The sequence below is a fragment of the Notolabrus celidotus genome, chromosome 6 (assembly GCF_009762535.1).
Source record: "Notolabrus celidotus isolate fNotCel1 chromosome 6, fNotCel1.pri, whole genome shotgun sequence".
In the NCBI taxonomy this organism is placed as follows: domain Eukaryota; kingdom Metazoa; phylum Chordata; class Actinopteri; order Labriformes; family Labridae; genus Notolabrus; species Notolabrus celidotus.
In genome coordinates this window covers 2,076,009-2,082,008 of record NC_048277.1, presented here as the reverse complement: position 1 = coordinate 2,082,008, position 6,000 = coordinate 2,076,009, and positions in this window count along the sequence as shown.

The window sequence follows — 6,000 nt, the reverse complement described above, 5'->3', positions numbered from 1 at the left end:
TCCTGTGCAGCCGACTGTAGCCTTAATAAGAGACAATCATGTCCCCTGCTCTTACTCAGCATTTTTATTATTATTATCATCAATATGTTTGTGTCTCTCTGGATCTGAACGGCATCTCTTTCTCTTCTAGCCATCCGCACAGGTGTCTGCCCGAGCTAATCAATATCACAGCGTCCCTATCTCATTGGCCAATTGGTCGTGTGACCAGGAAGGCCCTCCCACTTGTAGCTCAACAGCCATAACACCCATACTCAGGACAGTGTTGCTGTAACAATTGGGATTTAAAAAATCTGTCTAGCATCAGAATCAGAATCAGAATCAGAATCAGAAATACTTTATTTATCCCAGGGTGAAATTCAGTCATTACAGTTGCTCCTATATACACAATAATTAAGAATATCAAATACTATTAATAGAAGAAGTAATTAATAAGATATAAATACAAATACAATGAAATAATGATAATAAAAGTATGTACAGAAGACAGAATAAGCTATGTAGAAAATAAATAGTTGAAGTCCCCGGAGATCAGGAAGAGGGCACTCTGGTGGTCTATGCTATAGTAAAATACAGTAATTCATTTAGTATAGGAAGTGTTTATAGGTGCTTTTCACCCACAAGAACTTTACCCCTGAACTACGTGCGTTTCAACTGGTGGACCCAGGGTCTAAATTTAGATCAGGGGTAGATAATCTCCCCCCTGAAAAGCCCCTGCTAGGGGGGTAGTACTTTTGAAAGGTCCCGGGACTTTTGGGGGGGCCTGCAATGCTGAACGTGTCTGATTGGTAAATTATATATAGACTTCACCCTCAACACAGTGAGCTGCTACCTGCAAAAGTTCTCTGACGACTCCACCATTGTTGGCCTCATCACCAATGGGGACGACAGGGAGTACAGAGAACTGACGCAGGATTTTGCAGTCTGGTGCCAGAGAAACCACCTCCAGCTCAACGCAGGAAAGACCAAAGAGCTGGTGGTGGATTTCAGAAGACGCAAGTCCCCTCCTCCCACACCAGTGAACATCCAGGGAACGGACATTGAGATTGTGAAATCTTAAAAGTACCTGGTTGTTCACCTGAACAATAAACTGGACTGGTCAGTCAACTCAAATGCGCTGTACAAGAAGGGACAAAGCAGACTCTTTCTGCTCAGGAGACTCAGGTCTTTTGGTGTGGAGGGGGCTCTTCTGAAGTCCTTCTTTGACTCTGTGGTGGCATCAGCCATCTTCTTTGGAGGGATTTGCTGGGGAAGCAGCATCTCTGCTGCTTACAGGAAGAAGCTGAACAGACTGGTGAGGAAGGCCAGCTTTGTCCTGGGCTGCCCACTGGACCCTGTGGAGGTGGTGGCTGACAGGAGGAGGATAGCAAAGCTGTCTTCTCTGATGGACAACACGTCACACCCCCTCCAGGAGACCATAACAACACTAAGTAGCTCGTTCAGTGACAGACTTCTTCACCCGCGGTGTCTCACGGAGAGATATCACAGGTCTTTTGTTCCTGCAGTGGTCAGACTCTATAACCAATAATATATATATGTGTGTGTGTGTGTGTGTGTGTGTGTGTGTGTGTGTGTGTGTGTGTGTGTGTGTGTGTGTGTGTGTAAGATATGCTTAATTTTTACCTCTTTAATTTTAATTTTATTTGCTAATAACTTTTTAATAATTGTTACTTTATAGGCTCTTGTTTGCTTTATATATTTTTTTGCACTGTCTACTCTGTTACTGTGACACTTAAATTTCCCCATTGTGGGACGAGTAAAGGAATCTCTTATCTTATCTTATTAACCTCAGTGTTTTTATTCCGCCTGCCGTCCACAATAACATCACACACATCTGTGATTCACTTGATTTCTCTTTCTTTCATTAGTTTTTATTTGTTCTATCTTTTTGGTATGTGTGTGTACTTTTCAAAAGAAGAAGCTGTGATTCTCTTGATTTAGCAGCTTGTAACAGTAGTCTTCTCTCAGCCCACCGTGAATGCGTCCCTCCCGGTGTTACGGTTTTAAAAGTAACCCTGTAAACTGGAGACCTTCAGCTGAACGTGTCAGTGTTTGTGGAGTTTACACAGCTGTTGAAACACAGAGGGAGTTCCTGGGAATGCAAACTAGTTTAGTTTTTATTATTATTATTTATTGGTCTAAAGAAGTCTGTGCTGGTTAACTGTATGGCTCCTCAATAAAAGAGCCGACCTGACTGAGCCCCTCTCTGATTAATACACTGACTATTGAGAAACACCATTCACCATTCAGAAGAAAACAAACAGCCCTCTAAGGCCTGAACAAGTCACTTATTTCAAACTATGTTTATAAGCTAGGTGAGGACACAGATGAAGCCTTCTAGAGCAGGATCAAGAAAACCTGATAAATTAATAAAATTTTACATTGTCAGAACAGAAGTGGTGTTTCTGGGGATATTACAAATTATGAGAGGAAAGACCTTTACACCTAAATTAGCATAATTACCATATTTAATGCACCGTTTGGCCTCTTTGTCTATGCCTCCTCCATCTCAATCTTATCACCCCTTATTAGACAAACAACATACTTGAAGAACTGGAGACTTTATACATTTATATATGAGTACATGTGAGCTTGAGAATGTTTCAGAAAACATGCTGTTATCATCCTGAAGGTTCACTGAGTTGTTATGAACTCGGTATCTGGGACAAGGGTTAGATCCCGATGTCAGCCAACCCTGCAGACAGTTTCTCCTTCAGTCACTCCAGATGGGAAACATCACACAGAAATCCAGGCTGATGCTGTTTACTCAAACCACCTCCAGCTCTCACAACTGTTTCCTGTTAGGTAAGACTGAAGCGTGTGCGCGAGCAGCCTCACAAAGGTAAGCAAAGCAGTGTGGATACGTTTATGTGATCAAGCTCTCAAGCTGTAAACACACAGGCACATATGCTTCACATAAACAATGACAGGGATGACTGCAGACACATTGAAGTGTCCACAACAAGTCAGACAAATAAAGGAGGATCATAAAGGTGCAAAACAAAAGCAAAAAAGGAAACATCATATGACTGATGTGACTAATGGGGTCAGACAAGGTGAATTCTGTCACCTCTGCTCTTTAACTTGTACATGGATGATCTCTCTGGGCAGCTAAAAGCTTGTAAGACTGAGTGTAGGGTGGGGAATAGACTTGTTAATCATCTGATGTATGCTGATGACTTAGTTATCCTGTACCCTTACAGTGCCAGCTAACAGCAACTGCTCAGAATATGCTCTAGCTGTGCTGCAAGACATCAAGCTCAACAGCCAGAGAGTGTTATAATGAATGTGAAAGCCAAGGATGATCAGAAGCAAAACTTTCCTTCTTTCTGTATTTGTGATCAAGTGCTTAGTGTAGTGGACAAAGTCAAATATCTGGGGCTCATTATCAGAAATGACTTGTGTGATGATGATGATGATGATGATGATGATGATGATGATGATGATGATGATGATGACCTGCAGCGACAGTGCTGTAAACTGTATGCACAGGCTAATATGCTGGCACGTAAATCTCCAGTGTGCACAGATGATGTTAACCGTCCTGTCGTGTTCATCCTCCTCCTCTTACTTTAGTGTTCCCTGACAAAATTGACCGGTCTGTTTTAACTGCTCTTAAATGAACACAAAAACAATTAATCACCACAACATTCTGCAGTGAAAATACAAATAGGCACTGAAAATGTATTCCAGACTGAACATGTAAGGAAAAAAATAAATGGAAAACCAGAGACCAAACTCCTCAACATGAAGGTGAGTGTGTGTGTGTGTGTGTGCGTGCGTGCGTGCGTGCGTGCGTGCGTGCGTGCGTGCGTGCATGGGTGCGTGCGTGCGTGCGTGCGTGCGTGTGAATTCATGCACATGAGTGGCATTTGACGCCCAGGTAAGAGTGGACCTTGCAAACACAGACATCACATTTACAGTATCTCAGGCTTGTTTTGTTGTCTCTAGGGGCACAGAGCTCACAGCGCTTCCTTTTCTGCCCCTGTCCTTGATGAGGCAAACATCAAGCTATATATTGGCGGTCTGTGTGAAGATATGATACATTGATTAGTCTGGAAGGTGTGGTTCAGGTGGGGGGGTAGGCACAAAAGCACGGGAAAGAAATGGGTTCACGTTATAGACACCTGTCTACTCTGTGTGAAGATATGATACATTGTCTCATCAGGAAGGTGATTCACATGACAGGATCAATCAATCAATCAATCAATCAATCTTTATTTGTATAGCGCCAAATCACAACAAACGTTATCTCAAGACGCTTTTACAAACAGAGCAGGTCTAGACCACTCTATGTCAAATTATGAACAGAGACCCAACACCAAGACAGGGTAAGACTCAGTCTGACCCCACCTTAATCCACCATGAGCATTGCAAATCGCAGTATTTAGCTAGTTACAGTGGTGAGGAAAAACTTCCTTTAACAGGCAGAAACCTCAGGCAGAACCAGACTCATGTTAGACAGCCATCATGCCTCGACTGAGTTGGGTCTGGAAAGACAGATAGAGGGGAGTAAGAGAGAGAGGTGATAGTGATGAGACGAGTCGTAGAAGCTGTTGCCGCTGGAGTCCAGCACGTCCGTATCAGCTGGAGTCAAGATCGTCCACAGCAGGAGGACGTCTACGGCAGCTCAGAGGAATCTACGAGACAAGGGAGCTCAGGGACTCCAGAAAGGTCTATGGTTAGTAACTTTAATGGGACAGGCAGAGTTAAAGTAAGTGATGAGGGGGTTGGGGGGAAGAGGGTGAGCTAGGATCCCAGTGTGTCAGTGTGCCAGTTCCCCCGGCAGTCTAGGCCTATAGCAGCATGACAAAAGCTGGTCCAAGCCTGATCCAGCTCTAACTATAAGCTTTATCAAAAAGGAAAGTTTTAAGTCTACTCTTAAAAGTAGAGAGGGTGTCTGCCTCCCGGACCCTGACTGGTAGATGATTCCAAAGGAGAGGGGCCTGATAACTGAAGGCACATAAGTGTGGGAAAGAGATGTGTACCCACAACAGACATCTCTGTGTGTGTGTGTGTGTGTGTGTGTGTGTGTGTGTGTGTGTGTGTGTGTGTGTGTGTGTGTGTGTGTGTGTGTGTGTTGGGTTGGTGTGTATGGGGATGTTTTCTCATCTGATGGATGAATATAATCTGTAAACCCATTCATTTCCTATGACAGTCACTTTTGACCAGGAACACCACAGGTGTAACAAGGTTGATTAAACACTCAAAATCCAATGAAAGTGGTGATCATCACTTTTATATGTTCAAGTGCACAGTGTGAAGGATATCATGAGACCTTGAGCCAGTCAGACGTAAAACACAATATTTATGAGTTTTTAAGTTTAAAATTGGTCAGATTTGACCTGAACACAAACAGAGCTGTTTAGAGCTTCATGTCCTCCTCTTTATATTGCTCAGTTACAGTAGAGCTAAAATGAGGACGCTTCAGGTAGCATATAATGATCATATAGTATCTTCCTTGAACTACTAAGATGGACCAGTGCAAGTTTTATGTTTGTATCAAACAATGTCCCTACATATAATGCTGTACTGAGAAATTTGATTTATAGATTTATGTGTCGCTTAGCTAATTCAGAAAATGACATTTTAAGGGAGCTCACTCAGCCCACATAAAGTGACACAAGGTGTTTTTCTTGTTTTTGGAAACACTGGAACAAATTATTTTTTATAGGTGCATTTGGACCAAGAGTTCCAGGGTCATTTCAACTGCGGGCTGAAGTCTGCCACCAGACCAGTAGAGGGCAATAAAACAAAGACGAATGCCATTCATCACAGATGACACCATAGAAGCAGACGGACAGGCAGGTATCATTCTGAGCAACACAACAGTTAGCCTGTTAGCATGAAGAGACTCAGCTGGTGCTGTTTTAGATGGTGCTATATTTCATCACAGATGGATTCACTGAATCAACACGTGAGAGGAGATAAGCACGAGTAGCAAAGACGTTCCAACACGGCTTTAAAATCCTTTTAACTCAGAAAGCCGTGGCAGAGATCGAC